General features: G+C 32.2%; 1 pseudogene; it reads right to left on the reverse strand.

The window, feature by feature from the left end:
* LOC120146078 lies at window positions 1–27,885 on the reverse strand (annotated as a pseudogene).
* Between the last annotated feature and the right edge of the window lie 30 nt (window positions 27,886–27,915).

Consider the following 27,915-nt stretch of genomic DNA (forward strand, 5'->3'; position numbering starts at 1 on the left):
TCAACATTCTGGTGGGGTTGTTGTTAGTCGGCACTGCATCGAGCTATGACCAGTTTGTATTAATAAAACCAACAATAGCCAAGCATGAAAAGCATCAGTATATAATGAGTCGGTATATATACAGCAGAATGCTTTCATTTTATACCATTTTTTGCACATGATAGACGTGTTAAGTTGATTGGCATTCCCACTTCCTAAAGCTCTCATGTCGGTTTCATTAGACTGATCCGTTTGTGTTTGTTGCAGTACTGTTACTGGTGGTTGATCCGGCCACGGTGCCTCTTGAGAACTAAGTGGTTGATTTGACCCGGCACGCCGCCTTCTCCACACACTTGAAATCTTGTAAATAATAGAGGTTCCATACATCGTGCTACCAAACCCGACAAATGCAGAGAGAAGAACGGAGAGAACAGCCTGTAAGTGGAGCTGTAGATCACAAGAGGATATACGATCAATTATGGAAGGTTCAGTATCCGAATAACGCAAGCTATAATCAAAGACGACTAAATTATTGCTGTTCAAACGATGGCATTACCAAGAAAAGAGTATTCCTCTTACCAGTGAGTAGAAAAGATGAGCCGAAAGAACCACCAGTCCGAATTGAATGGTAGCATAAATCCAGACGTAGTTTCTCCTCACTGGAAAAAGAAACAAGGTCAGTAAGACAGATAATGAAATTCACAGGAACGAGCCTGTCAAAAGAAAGTTACCCATTGTTGTTGATGTCATGGATGCAAGGAGACCCAATATACAGGAGAAAGGAAGAGAGATGACAATTGCACCGGACTTCATTTTCGAAACCTGGGCATATAATGACACTTTAGGAACAACTTAAAAGCTTGAAAGGAAGGAAGAATTTTCGTATTTGCTAAACGTACCTGCAGCTGCTCGAGAAAACAAAATTAAGCAAGCATGCTAACAATGGCAAGGATGGGAACATCCTGCCAGACCCTGCGAAATACAAGCATAAAATGCATAATGTCCATTGTTGAGAAGTAATTTAGTATTTTATGTTCGGGAGTTTTAAAAGAAGGTAAAACAGATTACATTCATCATTTGTAGCCAACTGCAGAGATGAACACCGTATACTTGCCTGTATCTAGGAGCCTCTACCCCAGTTCCTCTCATGTTATGAACCTGAACATTTTGAACTCGTAAAGAGTAACAGGTAGGTTTTCGACCTCTTGCTTGCACACGTCACAAGTTTTATTACCTTTGATGCTAAACCATTTTACAGCACATTCTTGGTGGGTAAGGGCAAGTTCTCCTTTGCAGCCACATTCCATCTTGAGGGTCTCAGCACCTTCTCCTAGTTCAATCAAGCAGATTCGACACACAGCTTCCTCTTCGGGAATATCTTCACAGCCATCATCGTTTCCATCTGAAGAATAAGACTAACATAAGACATAGGATGGTTATCACAAGCATAAAAAATAAATCAAAAGTGAAAATTTCGGGGTATTTCTTCCTCTGTGAAGTTTACGCTATTTGAACTGAAATGGACCATTTAACAGACGTCTTCTAATATGTCAAGTTACTGATCTTAAAATTATGGCCCTTCTTTCTTTTTTTAATTCTTTCTAACTTCTAAGAGCAAATAAAGACGATCTGCAGATTAAAATTACCAGTATCACTTTTGGTAATTATGTTTGATGTTGTTACAACAGATCCCTTGACTGCTTGTGGAGTTGTAGGAATTACACGACATACGGTGCCTAAAGAATCCAACTGTGTTATGCTTCCATCTTTGATGAGCACAGGCACTGAATGTGAACGATGGATGGGTGGCCCAGCAGCTCCCCCTTCTGCAAGTGAGCAATTCCGTTAGAATCTAGTAGCAAATAGTATTACACAATACACACTGCAGGGGTAAAGGTCAAAATGCAAATTCACGCGACAAATAAATTATATAGGCGATAAGCATAAAATAGAACTGCAGTCCTTAGAAGAGATATTGACACCATGATTTCTCAAATTCACAACCATAAGTCTTAAAAGAAATTCCAAGTTCCCCAGATTATGTTCTGCATACACAGTCAAGGAACTCTTCAAACTTGGTAAGTGCAGCAAACATTTACAATCACAGAAAATTCCGGAGCAATAAATTAACCAGGTATCGGAGTATATAAGCATCAGTTATAGATATAAATGCCAATGAATATAACGAGCATGATGAATTGACAGCTTCGTAGAAGAACAACATAAATAGTTGTTAAGGATCCTGGGTGACACAGAGGAAGGTAGCTAGCTAATGAGTACAACAATTGCTGCAGAATTTAGTAGGCTAATTACCTGCCCGCCATGCATGGACTCAGGGTTTGAATGTGTGATTGTAGTACCAGGTAACGGAAATGTATTTTCAGCCCTTGGTGTGAAAAGCTTTGATAGGGAAAACGTCCTCGGGATGCGAAGCTTTTCTTGCATATCTGCAGATAATCCTCCCAGCGCTAAGATGACAGCCTTCTCAATCTCCAAATTAGTGTTGTGGTATTTGAAACTCAACTTGGGAAGGAAACTTTTTAAGGATGATTTACATTTTGGCGATGAGCGCACCGGGGACTCTTCGAATCTGGAAACAATAGGACTAGGCATGGGTGAAAAATTTACTCTTTTAGGAGTAGCTGTTGATGTTAAGGCCATGTCTATTCTCACGAATTCCTTCCTCGTGTTCTCCTCGGGACTTGTAGGTGGTATCTTTAAGACGAGGTTATCCCGACGTTGGTGCTGACCGACCACTGTCTCTTTGGTTATCTCGGTTGAATCCCCAAACTGTAAAATGGATCAGATCATTAAGTGAAAACCAAAGGTTGAGCTTTTTAATCAATCTTCGATATGGCAGATATCTTAGGCTCCTTAGCTTGTATAGTGTAACAACTAACAACTAACAAAACATTACCAACTCAAATCAACTCAATCTCAAATGAAAACAAAGAGTAAACTTTAATGAACAGATATTCATAGAATCAAAAGGATGAGTGGAAGCTGAAAATGCTACCTTAAACATAGAATTAACATAACTAAAAAGAAATAGGCAATCCATCCCTCATTTTTGTATGACAAAATGGCAGTGAATTGCAAGTGGCTTGGTTTTAATCTTTATGATTGCTTAGTGTTTGTCAAAATTCTAGAGTCCCTGCAATTACACATTTTCTTTTTCCTATAATCTGCAAACAGAAGCAAATAAAGGTTTAAGATTTATAAAGTAAATACTTCATGTGCTTGAAATAAAGGGGGAAATGTTCCATAAAGTTCATACAAGTGATCTTTAGAAAGCTCTAGGTTGAAGTTGAAACTCTACTTATTTTTAAAAGTAAAAGAAACAGAAACATCCGGGTGTGTTTGGTTGGGGGAATGTGAGATTCCCATGGGAATGGAATCCACATTCCCCGTTTGGTTGGTCAGGAATGTCATTCCCGGTAATCTTAAGGAATGTCATTCCCGGTAATCTTACATTACCAATAGTGGATTTTTTGGGGTATATTACCGGGAATGTCATTACCTCCCTTTCCTTAGGTATTGTTGGATTACTGACGTTTTGGACTAAAATGCCCTTAATTTTTTTAAATATCATTATTCTGTCATTGAATAATAAAAATTCTACGAAGGTTAAATTACAAATATATCCTTAAACTATTTTAGATTTACAAAAAAATGTTTATAATTTAAATTTTATATGAAGTTCAGGGGTTAAAATAAAATTTTACCCTTTCATTAAACCTTTTTATATTTTCAATTTTGTAAAACAATTATATAAATTTTATGAATTTAAATTTTTTAAAGAAAATATATAAATATTTTCCAACTTGTTAAAAAAACAAATATATAATAAGGACAATTTGGTCAAATATAAATTCCAATAATCTTTTATTCCTTTAACCGAACACCGTAATCTTACATTCCTGCTAAACCAACCAAACACAAAATACAACATTCCTAGTAATCCTATTCTCTGGTAATCTTTTATTCTCACTGGTAATATTTTATCCAACTGGTAATTTTATATTTCGTGAAACAAACGCACCTAAAGGTTAAGTTTTTCTGTCAGAATTTCCCATCAAACCATTTGGAGCAAATAAACAACTAAAGTTTCAAATTGACCCAAAAAACTATGATTTTTAACAAACCACAAAAAAAAAAAAAAAAATTTGAAAAAGAAGTACCCTTTGAAGTGGAGGATGAAGACTGTTGCTTGTTCCTTCACCATTCTTGCATATATGCTCCCCTTCATTTTCCATGTTTCAGATTCAAACTTTCTCCAGAAGAGATAAATGATGGGTGTTTATAGTTAACTTCAATTATGGGTTTCTGACAAAAAATCTATTTTTTTACTTTTGTCTGATGAATAGGTTGACAAATAAAAAGGAAGGAAAATTGGGCGTTTTTACCGAAATATTATACTTAGATCAAATAATTACCTGTCAGACATTCTCTCCCCAAATATTATCGATCTAGCATCCTTTCTGATATGGTGGCAATAAAGCGCGGATCGCCATCCACTCCTTCGCGGGGTTTTGTCCGAGTTAGCGCCACGTAAATGGAAGGCACAGATTACCATCTGCGTCTTCCGTACACGTACGGAAGACGCGAATCATGATCCGCGCCTTTCCTTTAATTTCACAACTGTCCATCTTCCACATTGATTACCCGTCTCCCCCTTCCCTCTTCCTATAAATACCATACTCAATACAACCTTCAAATCACACTCAAATCTCAAATTCTCTCATTTTTCCTATTATCAATATTTATATTAAGAAAGTAAAATATTTTTTATTATATTATATTTATTTAATAATTTATTGTTTTATTAAATTTTACTGTACTAATTTTTTTATTACTTTTTGTAGTTATAAAATGAAAGGTAGATTACTACGCTTAGATGTGAATCATATCTCAAGACATTTTATCGATACGATAACAATTTTAAATTGTGTTGTTATTTTAATTACTGTGATTGTTTTATTTATTTAATTTTTTAGTATTAGTTTATATTTTATTTTGTATACTTTTTATTAAATTATGAGAGAGATCGTATATTAGATCTATACATTCATAACGTTAAGTTAGAGATACCTACTCGTGTCTGGCTGTATTTAGCCAAGGTTGGATTCAGTTACGTACCGAAATATAAGTGGCACTGTAACCTTGAATCCAACCTTATTTTTGTACTAGTTAAAAGGTGGAGACCAGATACACACACATTTTATCTTCTGTGTGGAGAGTGCACTATTACGCTAGAGGATGTTTCCTATATTTGGGGGCTTTTGGTAGATGGGGATATGATTTCTGGAGTGGCGGATGGTGATTGTCATATCACATGCCCTTTTTATGTCTGGTCGTGAAAAACTCGTTGGTCTTCCCCTATTGTTGAGATAATTTCATACTGAATTCGTATATAAATAATTTTGTTGAGTTTATAATGATTTTTTTTTCATTGAATAGGTGGTCAAGTGCAAGAAAAGATCATCAAGATTTAGCTGATGAATTAGAAGAAATTTAACTACTCATTGATTAGAAGGCTGGTACAGAGGTGTGTATTTAAAATTTATTATTTACTTTTAATTATTGTTATATAATTAGAATATTATTTTGATAAGAATTATATATGTATATGTTTTATTTTCAATGAGCTCCTTATTCTACTGAAGAAATCAAGATTTGTATCCCACATCAGTTGAGAGACCCATTAGATGTCTGGATGGTGGTGGTCCATCTGATATGTTATGCTATTGTTGAGTGGCTGTAACACCCCCACTCGTATTCGATCCAGATCCGAGTCTGAGGTGTCACATTGACTATTCAAACTTGTCTCTTAAAAAAATATGAAAATCTAAACATTCATTAAATAAAATTCGTTATTTTACATGAATTAAACTGTTTGGTTTTACAAAACCTATCAGAGCATATTCAACTCAATCTATTAGTACACTCCAACTATATTCAAAATAACAAAATACGTTTAAAACATCTTTTTTTTGATCTGAACTTTGTAAGGGAGATGCTGACATGTCTTGCTCCTTTTAGCTTCTCTTCTCGCTTCCAGAACCTACGTGTGAAACACTCACATGCTAAGTCGATGACTTAGTGAGACATTAAACGTATAAAAGTAACTCTAACTACTTAACCATGCATGGACATATCATATCATGCTATCACACAAAACAATATAGCATTACATATAATCAAATGTACACATATACACATCATTCATCATTTATATCATTAACCTTATTTCACTATCAATATGATTATCATTTATATCTTGTAATCATATCCTTTTGTACTTAACGTTTTAATCAACATGACTCATGCAACCACGCAATACACATATCTTCATTAAAATCATATAATACAATTCATCTCACAAAAACATATACATCATATGTCATTTGTTCATTGTTATCTCTTTGTTAGCCCATGTACATATGTGAGAACTAAAGATATATGAGTACATTGAGGTTGTGCACTTATGATGTCACCACAGCTCGTATAAAGATCCACTGAGTGGAATATAAAATTATCCCGAAGGACCTATGTATGACTCGAAGGACCTTTGTATGTTCCGAAGAACCGCGTAGAGCCTCGACTCTTGGCATGCCAACTATACCTCTAGCCCTCATGACACATAACATGGGCATTTTATTTGATCTTATTATACATTCACACGTTCATGTCACATAGCCCTTTATCATATTTTCATATGATCACATAATTTACTTCCATATAATTCACATGTTTCTTCTCTTCTTCCACGTATCATATGTATGTGTAATCATCGATCTCATATCATATAACATTCTTGTATATTCCTATATATCATTGTCACATATTGCATATCACATATACTATAATTACACAATTTCCATATCGTTGGACTTATTTCACTTCCTCAAGTTAATACATAGGTATGTAGTCCCAATTATATACTCTTTCATATAATTCATATAATAATACAATATTCTTGTCTTATACAATAATTGAGCATAATGATTTCTTAAGGTCATACAATCTCATATTACCCTATAAGTAAATACTACTTATCTCATTTCACTTTTCCACTTGCTCACATAACTATTTATATGGTTTATTACCCTATCCTGGCTTTATACAGTTTCTGTAACTTATACTATAACATATAATTTACCTCACTTATCTCATATTATTCATATACTAAGTTAATCTATTTATTTAATTTAATTTCACATGACTCCTATAATCTTCCCATATATCTTTATAGTTCTTTAAGCTATAACTCCTATATTACATTTTCCATTAAATATATATATATCTTCCTTATAATACTTATCATATAGTTTTATATCATTATTTATATTTATGTCCCTTAATTTATATAATATTCTTATAGAGTCTCATAATCTTTCTCATGTAATCATTTACCATATAGTATAACTTGTACTTGGTTATCCTATGTTTATATATATATATCAAATAATTCTTTAGATGGTAGCTTATGTCACCTATTCATCTCATTCATTATGTCAATATTATATAACTTATGTAAACATATATATCACTTATACCGGTTCCTATGTCTTATCACACTAGCAAATATTCATACAATCATGTCACACATATATAATAACATATAACTCAGACACTCATAACAAACACATGCTCATGTTTATGCATTCATGCATAATACTATAGGAAATAAACTTATCGCAAGTCTTATTTCCATTAAACACCATATACTATCTAATGTGCACTCACATGGCCTCACTAGTCAATACTGTTCCCTTATCTCTTCTTGATGGCTATTACTTGACACCTTGTCCGGACATTGGTCTCTATCGATATCTACACAATCATACATATAATATACATATCAGCATTCCACTTGGCATACTCTAATCTTTCATTTCTTAGACTAAAAGAAAGGTCTATTTTTATTTTCCCTTTGAAGTGTATTGATACACACTATGGGGTATCAGTATATCCCTTCACTGGTGTATCAGTACACTACCTATGTATCGATACACAAATTACATTCGAAGTTTTTCCGCTTCAAGGGGGTATCGATACACTCCTTAATGTATCTATACACCATGAAGATGTTCTTCAAAATTGGTCTTAGTGTATCTGTACTTGTTCATAGGGTACCGATACACCTTGCCCAGAATAGACTTTTTCACCCGAAAATTCACTCAATTCAATGCAAATGTTTCATATTTCATCCCCTTACATATTCCTAACTTACATACACATGCTTAAACTCATTAATACTCATTTATCACCTCTTAAACCTCAAAATCCTATCATCCCTTAAAATCCTATCATCCATATGAAATTCAAGAATTAAACTAAATTTTCAACATGTTCCAAATTTAATTCTAACACTCCGAATTTCTTAGTTAGATTCTTGACAAGTCAAATTTCACTTCAAAGCTTATTTATTAACTCTATCTCAATAATTCCTTTAAAAACTCTTTACCTTTAATCTTACATAACTTAATCCTCTTTGAGTTTTAAGCATTTTTAAGCTTTCGTTAAGATTTTCTATCACTCCAAGAATTAAAAACAACTTTAAAATGAAAGAATTAACTAACTTGAGACCAACTGTCCTTACCAATGGAGCCACGGGAAGAGAAGAAGAAGAAGACAACCCAAGCTCCAGACTTTTCTTTCATTTTTTACACCATTTCCACATGTTCCTATCCTATATAAAGGGAGAAATAAAATCCTTCTTTAGAAAATACCATTTTACCCCTTACTTCATTTAATATTTACTAAACAATCATCCACTAATTATTCTAATTTAGTCCATGAACTTTTAAATATTTCAAAATCATACCTCAAAGTTTCAAAATTTCTATTTTAGTCACTAGCCCCGATTTTGGGATATTACAAATCTCCCCTCCTTTTAATAAAATTCGTCCTCGAATTTTCATTGCACATACCGATAAGAACATATCTTCTAATGTTCTCATGTGGCTTTCTCTACTTTATTCCTTTGCAATTACAATCAATGATTTGTCTTAAATTTCCAAAGAATCCAATCCATTTTTATCTTTTCTCTTCTTCTATTGTACACTTACTTTTAATCGTTGATAATCCATATCATGTTACTTATTACATAAACAATAACATTTATCCTTATCACTTAAGATCATAAATCAATTGATTTCTTTCATCAATCTCTAATTGACTTACAATAATAACTCAACCTTTAATTCTTTATTATTCTAAATAGCATGCTTGTTCTTGATAACTTGATCAAAAGAGTATATAATAATTTAACTGTATTTTGAACTTCCTTAATACCTATAAATCATTTCTTATTCCTCTGACTATGTCTACTTGACCAAGAAACATAATCTTAATCCTTCATCATATATGATTAAAACATACACTTTACCAAAATCAACAATCTCTTTATACAATCTTACATACTTCTTTTATTTCTGTATCAAACTTATAATCTACTTCTCCATATAATTCTTGTACTCTTGCTCCTTTAAACTTCATCTTTGCATTTTCATTATCCATTTATCCTTTCATAATCAAAATCTCCTTATAACATAACTAAACCATATCTTTTGTCCATACTCCTATACTCTTTTATATCATTTATACTATCCCTAACTATCACTCTTTATCACATTTTCATGACTTTGATAACTAACTTTACTTATACAGAACCTCATTCCTTATCATCTCTTGTACTTGTATTTCCCTCAACATATAAATCCTTATCTCCTTTACTACCTTACATTTCCATATTCATAGTACTCCACTATATCCAAATCCACATCATTCTTGGTTAACTTATACTGACATAATTTCTAATCCTTTAACTTTAATACACTACTATATCATAACTCTGTTAATCAACACTGGTTCTTCCAATCTAAAATGTAAATCTTCATCGAACCATTCATATACATTATTTCCAGTCAAAATTAACCCATCAATAATTTACTTAACTTATCAAATTCACATCATTGCTTATATACTATGTAATTTCCTTTGCTCAACTCAACATTCCAACTTCCTCTGTCTTATAAACTAATCACCGATGTACCCATTCTTAAACTCTTCTGAACCATATCTAGCTCATTTTCCTTCAAATTAGCTGACTATTATTCATTCAACTTATCAAACTACACTCTTATTCATACACATTATGATTCTCTTGTTTCAAATTCATAAACTATATCTTCATATTTCTGATGAACTTATTACCGACATACTATTATCGAACTTTTCCAAACTAATAACCACATTACTTAATCTTCTATCATTCTCATGATAACATCTGTTCACTATACTTCAACTCATATGTATAATAGCTAAACTACTTCATCTAACATCTCCGCTTCAGAACAGTGGAGTTCCTATAACATTATTCTAACATGTTTTCAACTTCCTGAAAACAAACTTTGCTATTTCAAAGCATTTCCTGAGGTGTCCGCTTTTCATTCTGCCTGGCCAGGGCAAGTGAATTACTTCTACCATCAGGTTTATTAGCTATCTGTTCACTTCGACAATTTCTATAATAAATTTCTACTATATCATACAAATTTTATTCTATTAGCAAGACATCAAACTTCTTACACTATAAGATCAGAAAATTTTCAATTTGATTTGACATGTACACATTTTTAAAACTCATTTGACTATAGTTTAAGCCTAGAATCGGCTAAACCTTAGCTCTGATACCATTAAATGTAACACCCCAACTCGTATCCGATCCGGATCTGAGTTTGAGATGTCACATTGACTTTTCAAACTTGTCTCTAAAAAATCATGAAAATCTAAACTTTCATTAAATAAAATTCGTTATTTTACATGAATTAAACTGTTTGGTTTTACAAAACCTATCAAGCATATTCAACTCAATCTATTAGTACATGCCAACTATATTCAAAATAACAAAATACATTTAAAACATCTCTTTTCTGATCTGAACTTTGTAAGGGATATGCTGACCTGTCTTGCTCCTTTTAGCTACTCTTCTCGCTTCCAGAACCTACGTGTGAAACACTCACATGCTAAGTCGATGACTTAGTGAGGCATTAAATGTATAAAAGTAACTCTAACTACTTAACCACGCATGAACATATCATATCATGCTATCACACAAAACAATATAACATTACATATAATAAAATGTACACATATACACATCATTCATCATTTCCATCATTAACCTTATTTCACTATCAGTATGATTATCATTTATATCTTGTAATCATATCATTTTTTACTTAACGTTTTAATCAATATGACTCATGTAACCACACAATACACATATCATCATTAAAATCATATAATACAATTTTTCTCACAAAAGCATATACATCATATGTCATATGTTCATTGTTATCTCTTTGTTAGCCCATGAACTTATGTGAGAACTAAAGATATATGAGGACATTGAGGTTGTGCACTTATGCTGTCACCATATCTCATATAAAGATCCACTAAGTGGCATATGAAATTATCCCGAAGGACCTATGTATGTCCCGAAGGACCTTTGTATGTTCCAAAGGACCGCGTAGAGCCTCGACTCTTGGCATGCCAACTATACCTCTAGCCCCAATGACACATAACATGGGCATTTTATTTTATCTTATTATACATTCACACGTTCATGTCACATAGCCCTTAATCATATTTTCATATGATCACATAGTTCACTTCCATATAATTCACATATTTATTCTCTTCTACCACATATCATATGTATGTGTAATCATTGATCTCATATCATATAACATTCTTGTATATTCCTATATATCATTGTCACATATTGCATATCACATATACTATAATCACATAATTTCCATATCATTTGACTTATTTCACTTCCTCAAGTTAATACATAGGCATATAGTCCCAATTATATACTCTTTCATATAATTCATATAGTAATACAATATTCTTATCTTATACAATAATTGAGCATAATGATTTCTTAAGGTCATACAATCTCATATTACCCTATAAGTAAATACTACTTATCTCATCTCACTTTTCCACTTGCTCACATAACTATTTATATGGTTTATTACCCTATCCTGGCTTTATACAGTTCATGTAAGTTATACTATAACATATAATTTACCTCACTTATCTCATATTATTCATATTCTAAGTTAATCTATTTATTTAATTTAATTCCACATGACTCCTATAATCTTCCCATCTATCTTTATAGTTCTTTAAGCTATAACTCCTATATTATATTTTCCATTAAATATATATATATATATATATATATATATATTCCTTATAATACTTATCATATAGTTTTATATCATCATTTATATTTATGTCCCTTAATTTATATAATATTCTCATAGAGTCTCATAATCTTTCTCATGTAATCATTTACCATATAGTAAAACTTGTACTTGGTTATCCTATGTTTACATATATATATATATATATATATATCAAATAATTCTTTAGTTGGTAGCTTATGTCACCTATTCATCTCATTCATTATGTCAATATTATATAATTTATGTAAACATATATATCACTTATACCGGTTCCTATGTCTTATCACACTAGCATATATTCTTACAATCATGTCACACATATATAATAACATATAATTCAGACACTCATAACAAACACATGCTCATGTTCATGCATTCATGCATAATACTATAGGAAATAGACTTATCACAAGTCTTATTTCTATTCAACACCATATACTATCTAATGTGCACTCACCTGGCCTCACTAGTCAATACTGTTCCCTTATCTCTTCTTGATGGCTATTACTTGACACCTTATCCGGACATTGCTCTCTATCGATATCTACGCAATCATACGTATAATATATATATCAGCATTCCACTTGGCATACTCTAATTTTCATTTCTTAGACTAAAAGAAATGTCTATTTCTATTTTCCCTTTGAAGTGTATCGATACACATTATAGGGTATCGGTACATCCCTTCACTGGTGTTTCGGTACACTACCTATGTATTGGTACACAAATTACATTCGAAGTTTTTCCGCTTCAAGGGGGGTATCGATACACTCCTTAATGTATCGATACACCATGATGATTGATGTAAGGCTAATCAGGCTTCTTCAATAATGGAGAAGTTGGCAACCTTGTTGTTTCCCGATCTAGGAGAGACACCAAATGCTACACGTTGAATTGAAAGTAATCTGCACAAAATTAAAAGAAAGAAATGATTAAAATGGAATATGGAAGAAGAAAGGAAATGATAAGAAAGGAAATGAATTGAAATGTTATAAAAGATGGGCTGTGAAAGTGTTGAATAAATCTCCTTCAAGTGATGTTGACTTCGACCTGCAATGGTGGTGATGAAGTATGCCTTGTTGATGAATGAAGTATGATTTAATGGTGAAGAAATGGTAATGGAAGGATGATGTTATTGGTGTGAAATGGAGATGGAAGATGGTGATGATATAGGCGTGATATGGAAGATGGTGATGTTATAGATAATATCTTATAAAACTAAGAAGGAACCAATGCTATAAAGGAGCAAAGACCCATTTCTTATAAGTCTTATAAGGGATTGTATGAAAGGACTTTGACCCACTAGTTATATAAACTAGGAACCAGAAGTATCAAGGGGAAAGAATGATGCCACAAACTTTAGAAAAGCTTGCTTAATCGATATAGTTCTAAAAAGAACTTGAAGAGAGAATAATCTCACAAAGAGTTTGTATTATCAAAAGGGTTCTATTTACAATGGAAATACAATAGCCTATTTATAGTTTTCAAAGGGTTTAGGCCAAATAAACACATGATGGTTCGGTTAATGTTGAAACCCCTTTGAAAACACATGATTTTTAATGAAAATACATAATTTTAATGAAGATAAATGCTCTTGGCCGAATGGTTAGGTGTTGGTTCGGCCCTAAGGATGTTTTGAATGTATTTGGAAGTTATTTGGGCGCCAAAATGAAGAGGAAGGAGTCTTTGGCCGAATAGAAAGCATCCCTTGGTGTTTTGGCGCCAATTTGAAGTAACATGGAGTGCACATGCTTGAATGATGCACATGGCAGCCTACATGAATGCACATGGGGGTTCTTGCAATGCTTTGGTGAGGTTGCAACTATAGGATGATGTCTTGAAGTCCATGGGCAGCCTAGAGATGAACTAGCTTCAATGGTAAGCTAGGTGAGTGTATTGGTAGCTAACTAGTTGAGCTATAACTTGATGAACTCAAGCTAGTTAGCTTTGGTCTTCTCAGCTCCTCAGCTACTCTCCCAGCTACTTCTAGCTACCTTTAGTCCATTTTTTAACAATTTGGTCCAAAGCTCTCCTCCAGCTATGTTTAGCTACATGCTAGCTCCTCTAGCTAAGTTGAAGCTCCTTAAATGATGAAATGAGCTGCCATAACATTTATGAGCTAGTGTGAGCTATTATGCTTGTCCTTTTAGCTAACCAAGCTACCATAATATGCCTTGCTTTGTGTTTCACCTATAGGAATCAACAAACAAATAAAGTAAGAAATGTGTGAGCTCATTTAAGGTAAAATACATGTTGCTGTGAGGTGTTTAAGTGATATGAGCTATGAATGATCGTCTAGAAGCTAAGATAACATGTATATAAGCTAGATAGAAGGCATAGGACGTTCATGAGCTTTAAGAAAACATGTATGAGCTAGAAAAGAGATGAATACATGCAAATGAGATAAAGAAACATGGATTTAAAGCTAGTGAGCTAATGTAAACATAACATGAGCTAGAATAACATGACATGGGCTAATAAATGAATGATATATGCTGCCATGATATGTAAATGATATGCAAACATAATAAATGAATCTATACGTAAGACATAATATAAAGCTAAGTAAAGATGTGAAAACATATGTTATGCATGAAAATCATATAGTATGCAAGTGAATGATAACATATGATTATTCAAGCATAGTTTAAGATGAAAATGTATGCTCATAATAATATATATAGTATATAAATGATTAAATATAATATAAAGTAAGGAAGAACTCCCTTAGATTGATCTTGATGGATCTTCAATGATGTGAGTATGTCATGCAAAAAGTTGGTGCTAGACAGGATCACATCATCCTCCCCTTCTTTTGGGCGATTTGTCCTCAAATCGAAAGGTGACTTCTCCTTAGTGTCTTCCCATCCGATAGATGCAATAGGGATCTTTATGAAAAGATTCTTTTCATAAGTCATGTCCTTTGAATAAGTGCTTTGAATGTACATGACCTGAAAAGAAAGATAACTCTCATAAGTAAAAACACGATTGAATACAAATAAACGAAAATTGTACTTCATGTTGGTTTCTGATGGTTGGTTAAAAATCATGTCTCTTGAAGACATGTTGCTTTGAATGATCATGTCCCTTGGCATCCTAAAATTCAAGTGCATTGGATCATGAAAATTCACAATTTTATGCTCTTGAAGGGTCACACCCGTTAAGCCTTTGTGATTCACGTCTCTTGGCTCTTTCCTTTGAAAGATTGTGTCTTTTGAATCATCCTTGTCATCACAATTTGATAAGATAATACCATAGGCATGGATCGAATTGCTGCAAAATGAATCAAAATTAGTAATTGAAAAACTATGGACAAGATGAATGGAATTATCAAACCAGGGTAGATGTTTAATGGGCGTTGGTTGCTTAATGATAAAAAACTCCATTGGTCGTTGAATTCTCTTCCATAGTTGTAATGAACTTGGAGCTTCAATGATCATAAATTTTGGCACTTCAAGTGACACATCGTTTTGAATTTCAAGTGGCATAACTGTTGGAACGTCTAAGGACATATCTTGTGGATCACCAAAGGTCACACCTATTGGTTCTTCAAAAGACATGTTTCTTGAATCATCAACTTGAAGTGATATGTCTCTTGGATTATCCTGCAAAACAATAGGAAGAATAGATGAAAGAGTAAGGTTAATTAAAATATGTTCTTCATTCTCCTCTTTATCTCCAAATTCATCATTTTCAACTCTCTCGTTTTCAACTCCAACGTCTTCTTTATCCACTCTTTGCTTTTCATCATTTTTAACATTTTGTTTGATTTCAAAATTCATTCCATCATTCAAACTTTCTTCCAAATATTCTTCTTCAAGTTGCTCCTTTATTGCTTCAATTCTTTTCCTCAAGGTGTTTTGATCTTCATTCACTCGGCTAGGATATAATGGAGCCAATATAGTTTTTCTTTTATTGTTGTAGAATGAATACCGATTTGTGAATCCATCATACAATGCTCGTTTATCAAACTGCCAAGGTCGACCGAAAAGAAGATGGCTTGAATTTATGGAAGCAACATCACAAAAGACTTCATCTTCATATCTCCCAATTGAAAAGGGCACAAGTACTTCATCTGTAACCTTGAACTCTTCATCTTCATTTAATCCTTGCAAAACATATGGGCTGGGATGTTTGAATGTTGTAAGTCCCAACTTCTTGACCATGTATGTGCTTGCAATGTTTGTACAATATCCTCTGTCAATAGCTACAAGACACACTTTACCATTTACATGGTATCGAGTGTGAAATGTGTTTGTTCTTTGCTGTTCATCCTCCAATGTTTGGAAAGATGGAAGATCACAAGACATTGTTAGTATAAAAATAAAAATAAAAATAAATTAAAACCTTACCAGCACACTCACAAAAGCCTCACTTGGTCACTCCAAAGAAAATTAAGACTTCACTCCACTCGTACTCGTGTTTGCATTCGGGGATATGTTCTTAGCTTTTTCTGATCCCCCTTCTGATCTCACCCTCTCTTATGCCTTTTTTCGCTCGATTCTCTCTTATGGGTCCTTTTTAAGAACTAACTCAAGATTGAGTAAGTCTCTTTAGTTTGTGCGTCGACTTATAAATGGTTAGGGATAGAAATGGTTATGATAGGGGTATGATAGAATAAGGGTTAAGAAAATGATAAGGCAATGGAATATGAATAGATGAAAGAATAAGAAAATGAAATAGAGAGAAAATGAAGATAACTTAAAACTCAAGTTGCAACACATACTATCTTCCTTCATAAGAAACAACAAGGATAACTCCTTCAAGTTTGATGTTGGGACAGATTGTATGGTGCTTCTCTTTGAGTGTAATTTGCAACTTGCTTCACTTTTTCTTTTTCTTTGAATTTTCTTCTTTTTGTTTTCTTTATTTTGCACTCCAAATTTGATGTAAAAGTCTTTTTCTTTTTTTTTTTTGTTTTTCTTCTTTCTTTTTTCTCTTTTTCTTGCTTTTATTGCAGCACTTGATTGTCAATCCACCAAAGCTCTGATTACCGCTTGATGTAAGGCTAATCAGGCTTCTTCAATAAAGGAGAAGTTGGCAACCTTATTGTTTCCCGATCTAGGAGAGACACCAAATGCTACACGTTGAATTGAAAGTAATCTGCACAAAATTAAAAGAAAGGAAATGATAAGAAATGAAATGGATTGAAATGTTATAAAAGATGGGATGCGGAAGTGTTGAATAAATCTCCTTCAAGTGATGTTGACTTCGACCTGCAATGGTGGTGATGAAGTATGCCTTGTTGATGAATGAAGGATGATTTAATGGTAAAGAAATGATAATGGAAGGATGATGTTATTGGTGTGAAATCGAGATGGTGATGATATAGGCGTGATATGGAAGATGGTGATGTTATAGATAATATCTTATAAAACTAAGAAGGAACCAATGCTATAAAGGAGCAAAGACCCGTTTCTTATAAGTCTTATAAGGGATGGTATGAAAGGATTTTGACCCACTAGTTATATAAACTAGGAACCAGAAGTATCAAGGGGAAAGAATGACGCCACAAACTTTAGAAAAGCTTGCTTAATCGATATAGTTCTAAAAAGAACTTGAAGAGAGAATAATCTCACAAAGAGTTTGTATTATCAAAAGGGTTCTATTTACAATGGAAATACAATAGCCTATTTATAGTTTTCAAAGGGTTTAGGCCGAATAAACACATGATGGTTCTGTTAATGTTGAAACCCCTTTGAAAACACATGATTTTTAATGAAAATACATAATTTTAATGAAGATAAATGCTCTTGGCCGAATGGTTAGGTGTTGGTTCGGCCCTAAGGATGTTTTGAATGCATTTGGAAGTTATTTGGGCGCCAAAATGAAGAGGAAGGAGTCTTTGGCCGAATATGAAGCATCCCTTGGCGTTTTTGGCACCAATTTAAAGTCACATGGAGTGCACATGCTTGAATGATGTACATGGCAGCCTACATGAATGCACATGGGTCTTCTTGCAATGCTTTGGTGAGGTTGCAACCATAGGATGATGTCTTGAAGTCCATGGGCAGCCTAGAGATGAACTAGCTTCAATGGTAAGCTAGGTGAGTGTATTGGTAGCTAACTAGTTGAGCTATAACTTGATGAACTCAAGCTAGTTAGCTTTGGTCTTCTCAGCTCCTCAGCTACACTCCCAGCTACTTCTAGCTACCTTTAGTCCATTTTTTAACAATTTGGTCCAAAGCTCTCCTCCAGCTATGTTTAGCTACATGCTAGCTCCTCTAGCTAAGTTGAAGCTCCTTAAATGATGAAATGAGCTGCCATAACGTTCATGAGCTATAGTGAGCTGCTATGCTTGTCCTTTTAGCTAACCAAGCTACCATAATATACCTTGCTTTGTGTTTCACCTATAGGAATCAACAAACAAATAAAGTAAGCAATGTGTGAGCTCATTTAAGGTAAAATACATGTTTATGTGAGGTGTTTAAGTGATATGAGCTATGAATGATCGTCTAGAAGCTAAGATAACATGTATATAAGCTAGATATAAGGCATAGGACGTTCATGAGCTTTAAGAAAACATGTATGAGCTAGAAAATATATGAATACATGCAAATGAGATAAAGAAACATGGATTTAAAGCTAGTGAGCTAATGTAAACATAACATGAGCTAGAATAACATGACATGGGCTAATAAATGAATGATATATGCTGCCATGATATGTAAATGATATGCAAACATAATAAATGAATCTATACGTAAGACATAATATAAAGCTAAGTAAAGATGTGAAAACATATGTTATGCATGAAAATCATATAGTATGCAAGTGAATGATAACATATGATTATTCAAGCATAGTTTAAGATGCAAATGTATGCTCATAATAATATATATAGTATATAAATGAGTAAATATAATATAAAGTAAGGAATAACTCCCTTATATTGATCTTAATGGATCTTCAATGATGTGAGTATGTCATGCAAAAAGTTGTTGCTAGACAGGATCACATCATCCTCCCCTTCTTTTGGGCGATTTGTCCTCAAATCGAAAGGTGACTTCTCCTTAGTGTCTTCCCATCCGATAGATGCAACAGGGATCTTTATGAAAAGATTCTTTTCATAAGTCATGTCCTTTGAATAAGTACTTTGAATGTACATGACCTGAAAAGAAAGATAACTCTCATAAGTAAAAACACGATTGAATACAAATAAAGGAAAATTGTACTTCCTATTAGGTTTTGATGGTTGGTTAAAAATCATGTCTCTTGAAGACATGTTGCTTTGAATGATCATGTCCCTTGGCATCCCAAAAGTCATGTGCATTGGATCATGAAAATTCACAATTTTATGCTCTTGAAGGGTCACTCCCGTTAAGTCTTTATGATTCACGTCTCTTGGCTCTTTCCTTTGAAAGATTGTGTCTTTTGAATCGTCCTTGTCATCATAATTTGATAAGATAATACCATAGACATGGATCGAATTGCTGCAAAATGAATCAAAATTAGTAATTGAAAAACTATGGACAAGATGAATGGAATTATCAAACCAGGGTTGATGTTTAATGGGCGTTAGTTGCTTAATGATAAAAAACTCCATTGGTCGTTGAGTGGGTAATGATATGAGAGGATCGACGTGGATGCATTCCTCGTACGAAACCCATTTATGTGGATCATTATTCGGTTGTAGATGATTATTATTAGTGGTTTAACTCGAACGAGAAACTGTTCCTACTTTCCGAGGAAGCACGAGGGGGAAACCCATTTTTTCATATGAATTAAAATGTAAACTAATCCAATTTTTTTAAAAATTTTTACAATAATTTAAATAACACAATTTCATATAGTTACTGTATTGGCAAAATGTCTCGAGGTATGATATCGCTTTCCAATTTTACAACCGCAAAAAATAATATAAAATAATTAGTAAAATAAAATTTGTTCAAATAATTAAATATAAAATAAATATAATATAATAAAAATAATTTTACCTTAAATAAACAATAATAAAATCTATTTAGCTTGATAGAAGTGAGAATAAGCAAGTAAGTTTGGTGTGGTGATGTTTGCATTATGAGTGGTTGTTATTTATAGGGAAGGGGAGTGTTTAAAAGCCAAGTTTTCAGGCTCGAATAATAATGGAGTACCAATAATTCAACGTGCATAATGGAAGGCGCAGATCATGTACGTGTCAGAACCATACGAAGACGCGAATGATCCACACTTTCCCCTTACGTGTCGCAAGATCGAACAAAATCTCACGAAGGCACGAATGGTGATCCACACTTTATTACCACCATATCAGAAAAGGTGCTAGATCGGTAATATTTGGGAAGATGATGCATGTCAGATAGTTATTGGGTCTAAGGATGATATTTCGGTAAAAACGCTGGAAACTGCTAGATATTATATGAGCAATGGAGGTGGCCATCTAAAGGGAAAGAGAGAGAATAGTTTAATACAATTTTTAAAGAAAATACATTTTAACTTAAAAGAAAAAGAAAATGTTCATTGTTTGATTATGAAAAGGAGGCTAAGTGTCAAATTAGGCTACAATGATTTTGGTTGGCTAAATTTATGCAATAATGTAGTGGAAAAAAATTGTTCAAATAGTACACTCAAGAGATTATTTGTTTAAATGGGGTTAATGCTACAACATAGAATGGAATCGCATTGGCTCCCCGCGTCTCTCCCTCCCCCAGATCACTATGCGTCTTTCTCCCTTAGATCACTATACGTCTTCCTCCAATATTTTAGCCTTGCACACCTTGCAATCTAATGGCTTGTAATAAGAATTTAAAAAGCTAAATTTTTGGGGGAAATAATCATTAAAAAAAATCAAAAGACGCATGCAAAAACAAAATAAGAAAATCAAAAAGCATTAAAAAAAGTAAAACAAAATTAAAGGCTTTGTAATAAGCATTTAAAAGGTTAAAATATTGGGGGAAAGACGCATGGTGATCCGGGAGAGGGGGAATCGCGTGGTGTTCCATGCGATCTTGGGGAGACGTGGAGAGCTCAATACGACTCTGTTCTATACTGTAGTATTCACCCCATTTGAGCAAATAATATCTCGGATGCACTATTCGAACAATTTTTTATTGTATTATTACAAAAAATCAGATGATTTTGATCAGTACGGATAACATTTTATGCAACGGAAAATGGAAAATTAACTTTTTAAAATTAAAAAAAGGCGAAGTTATAAAATTTTAAAATATATTATTAATAAAATATATAAACAATTTAAAAATATAATAATTTTGAATTTTCATTAGTACGGCTGTCTTTACTAACTCTTTCTATTCATCTCTAGTTTTGGTGATTTGGGTTTGTCACATTTTTTGGTTCAACATGGCATACGAATTACACATTTAGTATCTTCACTATCATTTCTATTTTGTTTTGGTCACCTAATTATTTTTTATTTCAAAATCATATTTAACATTATATTTTAGTCCTCCGCTGTTAAAAAATTAATGGTGATGCTAACGTGTCACCATAAAGTAATGTTTGTCATATTTTTTTAAAATATCATGTCAATAATTATGTTAATGTTTTAATAGCATGTGACCAAAACATAACGTTAGATATAGTTTAAAAAAAATAGTTGGGTGACTAAAACGAAAACAAAAGTGATAATTGAGATATTAAAAATGTAATTTACTCTAATAGTAAATAATATCAAAATCATATTTAGTACATAGAGTTATAATGATAACAAACATCCACAAATAACAAATATTTATTTCACTCCTTAGATATCTATTGAATATACTGTACTTAGTTAAAATCTTAATAAGATAAAAATCTTGTAAGAAAAATAATAAATAAAAAGAACACAGATCTTTAATTTGTGCTCCATATCCTCTCATTAAAAATATTATAAGGAAAATATTAAAAAAGATGATGCATCGATGAACATATCTATCAAACTACCACTGGAACATATCCATTTTATATAATTCTTTTGAATACCATGAGTGAAAAAACCTTTGGGAAATGATGATGTTACCATGCTCGATAAGCACGGATGAGCACCTTTAATGATGAGTATTATTAAATTAATTTATAAAATATTAAATTATAAAGTACTAAACGATAATTATTAATTAGTTAAAAATCTAAATGCAATTTAATTAAAATAAACTATTTATAAAATATTAGTTTTTAGGGTAAACTATACTATTGAGTACATAACTATTTACCCTTTTACTTTAACCACCGATTTTTCAATTTTGTCAATCGGGTCACCTAACTATTTAAATCGTGTCAATCAAGCCACCTGTCGTTAATTATTAACAGAGGAGATGACAAGGCAGTTAATACATTTTTGTATAATTACACATTTAGTCCTCATTACTTACACTTTCTATTAATTTGATCATAACTTTTATTTAATTCAATAAATTTAATCCTCAATCCGATGGTGACATGTGTCACTGTGTGATTGGGGCTTTTTAATATTTTTTATTTGATAATTTTTCATCCAATCAAATGGTATCACGTGTCATCAATTGAATGAATGAAAAATAAATTAAATTAATGACCACTGCTAGTGGGGTTTGGAATTGGGACGCAAGTTGAAAAAATGAGCGCCCTAACCAATAAGCTGGACCACTAAATTTGTCTAGTATACATAACATAATATATATAATTTATAAGATAGTTAATGGTAATAATAAGGACTCAAACATGACATAATTGAATAGTATGAATTATAATATATATATAAACAAATATTATAATTGATTAATAAATTAATATGTTTTATTTGTATTTTAAATCATATTTAATGCAAAAAGTTAAAATAAAAGTGAATTTAATATGTTATAATTAAAATGTAACATTTTACATATTTTAAATTAATAAATTGTCTTCATTGTTCTAGTTTTATTGAAATGAAATGTATCATATATTATATTTTAAAATATTATAACATCAATCGGATTCTAATCTTATTTAACAACTTTATATTAAAATAGACTAATTAAAAAAAATCAAGTTTTCCCTTAAATTTTACTTCAAATATATAATGAATAAATAATAAAATATAAAATTCTTACTATATCCGGATATAAACAAGTCAATGCATAAGTTAAAATGCTTACTACGATAAGCCCTCAACTATTAGGAAAATTCTAAGTCAATGAAATCTTCGTTATATTTCAATTATAATATATTAAAATCATTTTTTTATTTTTTCATTAAAATGATTTAAAATATAAATAAAATACATTCACCTATTAGTCAGTTATAATATTTTTGTGTGTGTATATATATATATATATATATATATATATCTATCTATCATATTATCGTATTATTCAATTATTCTATGTTGGAGTTCTTATTATGTCATTTTCCCTTTTTTATTGCCATTAATTATATATATATATATATATATATATATATATATATATAATGTCATGATAGATTTGTCTTTTAAATGGTGTAGTCCAGTGGTTGGAGCGTTTTTCACACATGACACCATTTGATTAGATGAAAAATTTATTAAATTAAATAAAAATATTAAGAAAAAACATCCAATCATATAGTGACACATGTCACCATCTTATTGAGGATTAAATTTATTGAATTAATTAAAAGTTAGAACCAAATTAATAGAATGTATAAGTAATGAGGACTAAATATGTAATTATATAAATTTTATTAACTACCACACCATCTCCGTTACTATTTAACGGCAGGTGGCTTGATTAACAAGATTTAAATAGTTAGGTGACCTGATTGATAAAATTGAAAAATCAGTGGTTCAAGTAAAAGGGGTAAATAGGTAGGTGGTTAATGATATAGTTTACCCTAAAAACTAATGTTTTATAAATATTATATTTTAATTAAATTACATTTAAATTTTTAAAATAGTGCTCATCGTTAACGGTGTTTATCTACTATCGACCAACGATGTAGAAATTTTCTTTGGGAATATATATTTCACTCAATCTCCTTTCATATATCCTCGTTTCTAGCATTATTTTCATATATTATTGTTGACAAAGACATAAAGATAATGATTATGTAGCACGTAGATAGTATTTTTATACCAACTAAGATACAATACTTATAGATCAATTAAGATGTACTACTTGTAGATCAATAATTTATTTATCCATCTTTAAAGATAAAATTTATCTTTACTCAAATTTAATAACTTTACAACCATCGAGGCACTTAATACATATAATTTCACATTTGTTTGATTTATTATTCAAGACAAAAACCAGACCGATACGGGTAACTCGATCCAATCTGGAGTGTTACATTAGGATCACCAGAGCGACCCACCGTAAATATAGCGGAAAATTTAAAACTTTTCTTAAAACTTGTAAACTCATAAATTCATTTGTTACTATTAAAAAAATAAAATAGATTTTCAGACTCGTATATAAAATAAAATACAATTACTTGCCCCCTAATCACATGTACCGTACTCTGCAAACAGCATCGGAAGAACTCTCTTACTGAAGTCGATAGCTGCACTGGTACAATTCTTTTAACCTGAAATGTTGAGTAATAGAGTGAGTTCCGGAAAGCTCAGTAATACAGAACTACCAGATGATGCTGATGAACGTGCAGATACAAATAAACATATATTTCCTTATTGTTTCCGAACATTTACAGATTTTTATGCTGAGCAGAGATCCTACTGATATTTCAGGTGGTAATGGACAATGAGCTTTCAGTTCAGAGAAATATTTCAGATGACTGAGTTCAGAAGATCAGAATAGGTTATCTAGTGTGTTCCCAAAAACCATGTAACTTTTCAGATCTTTTTAAAACATTATATATATATATACCCCATCCCAACACAACATAATGTGTAGGTTCCCCAGAACCATACACCCAACCCACACAACTTGTAAGGCCCTGAGCACAAAGCCGAGGAACCTGCGAAAATACTTCCTTCAACAATACCCCCCAATTAAAACATTTTTCCGTCAGTAAACGGAGATATCATAAATCAAAACAGAATTCAAAACAGATATCATAACAGAATCTAGATCATGTATCAGAACAAAATTCAAGTCAGAAATCAGATAAAATATTTATATGTTTAGGGAACACACCAGAGTTTACAAATATTATTCAGAGGTAGTGGATAATCTTATCAGGCAGAAGAAACAAGGATCTTTCATATACCGATAGAATGTCGGAATTTAGAATCACTATTGGAAGAGTTCAATAACTAACATAATCATCAGTTATTCAGAATATAATTTATTAGGATCATCTTATTCGGATAATTTTCGGAAGCTCTACGAAATCTGAAGTGTTTTCAGAATCTTTACAATCTATGACGATTAATCCGATTATCGAACAACTCCAGATGAATAACTTCCAGAACCAATAATTATCAACTTGTCAATTCATTAATCTTCCAGGTTATTCACTCTTTAATACCAAATATTCTTATCCATGGATCATCTTCTGAGTCCTCACTGAACAGATCTTAAGGAGATGAACAAATATTTCATTGGTCTTTATTTCATTTCCATGTTTCAACTATACCAGGAAATGCTGACGTACTTGATTTATGGTTCATAATCCATTGGGATGATACATCACATAAGTTCATCCGAGTTTCCAAACTTATTCCAACCTCTTACTTAATCCTCAGTCCTTGAGGTTACTTGGTTCATTTAGTAGTCAAGTCTATTCCAACTACTTTGGAATATTCAGAGTAATTCTGGACGTTTCTGAATTTCGGATACATATTGTACTTCTTTCAGTTCAGTTCGGTCTTTGTGGTTGATTTGTCGAATAATATAAAATTCTTAGTACTGAATGCGATCTAGAGTTGCTGAGCTGAATATTTCCAAAATTTATCATCGAGCCAAACTTGAGAAGACGAACATGCATTCAAGTAATATCTATGCCATTCAGGTATTGATATAACTTTAGGGTTAATCTACTCACTTAAATTATGTTCCATTACTTTTAAAGGTAGTCCAACACCTATGCTTATTTAGATTCCTTAATTAATCCAATACATTTACTTAGTTTAGGCCATAAGGTTATTTAGGTAATTTTGGTTTACAGTTTTATTCCATTCATTTCAGAGCTCGAGGATATCCAATCATTCCTGAGCTTGGTGATATTCTTGGGTCATTTCTATTACAGGGGTATTCTGGTCATTCTACAGATCCAATGTATTTCAATCATTTTCTTTCATCCTGTCTTATTATTTAATTCCAATTTATCATATATTTCAGTCCATTCGAACAATTCTGATAAAAGAATACCCCGATAAATTGTTCTTCAGGTATTTACTCGTAACTCGGATATTTTCGGGTCAAGTGCCTTCTCAGATTTTTACCAATGGAATATCAAGAATTTTCTGCACTAAGTCAGGATCTTAACAATCAAATTCGTACTTAATCGAGTTAAGTACAAATCCTCAAAGTACTTTCTTATTCAGGGTCAACTCGGACTATTTTACCTCTCAGGGGCATTTTCATAATTTCTTAACCAGATAATTTCGATATTAGCTCTTAACGAAAATAATTATAATTTAAAGATCCTATGGTCAATTTCTTTGCCGAACATTCTCTGATCTTGAAATTATTCCTTAACAAACTTCTAGCATCTTGCACAAACCCTTTTTGGCATTAAAAATCAGTTATCCAAATTTTCCAAGCAAAACTAGCATTTCTTATGTACATATGTAATTATATCATATCAATATGTCTTTTCAGAGATATTAACCAACTTTCAGGGACAATTCTTGTCATCCTACAACATAAGGGTATTTTTGTAATTTTACCCTACCCGAGTATTCTCATAATTTTCCATCCAAGTACCTTTAACATTTAACCTATGATGATATAAAATATAAGTTACAAATCCAGGGCTGATTTCTTTATCACCAATCACAAACTTGTAATTTAATTCTAACAATTCATCAATCTCTTATATTAGTCATTCAATCCGTATTCAGTTACAAAATTTCTACCACATTTATATCGAGTGTATAAATTTTTCAAGTCCACAAAAGTGATCAACGTTATCTTATTAATGCATTTACCAATATTAACATGTTCCATTAAGCATAAAGAGGTAGTAAAGTATTACCTCGATTTCCATGCAATAGTGATCGACCATTAAATTCCATTCAAACGTCCTCGATCTTGAAATCATCTTCCAATAATTCCTCATATACATATCAATATAAATTATATAAAAACGGAGCTTAATTTCGGTTAAAATCAAAGTCAACGGGTTTGACTGGCAATTTCGAGGCATTCGGGTCCGAATTTCGAAAACGGAATGCGGAATCGGATTTGGAACGTCGAAAAACGGCAGGATAGGTATACTCGGTCAAAGTCAAAGGTCATTTAATGCATGGTCAAAGCCGGTCAAAGTTTTGGTCAACTGTGGTCAACGGTCAAAGCAGGTCAACAGTCAACATTAGACCATTTTACATAAATATCACCCTAACAGAAATTAATTACAAAATTAGCCACCTTCTGCAAATATTTATGAAACTAACACCCAAATTTTACACAAATAGCACCCAAATAGAAATTAATTACAACCAGATAATGCCCACTCTCAAGGGTGGCGCGTGTGGCGCGTGAACAGTAACCTGATGTCGGAAAATTCCCGAAAAATTCCTAAAAATTATTTTAAGCAATTTTGAGGCACTTACAAAGCTCGGTTCACAATTTTGAACGGCGGAGAGCTCGATTCCGAAACGTCGGAA

Source organism: Hibiscus syriacus, unplaced genomic scaffold, assembly GCF_006381635.1.
Source record: "Hibiscus syriacus cultivar Baekdansim isolate YM2019G1 unplaced genomic scaffold, ASM638163v2 tig00110895_pilon, whole genome shotgun sequence".
Classification (NCBI taxonomy): Eukaryota; Viridiplantae; Streptophyta; class Magnoliopsida; order Malvales; family Malvaceae; genus Hibiscus; species Hibiscus syriacus.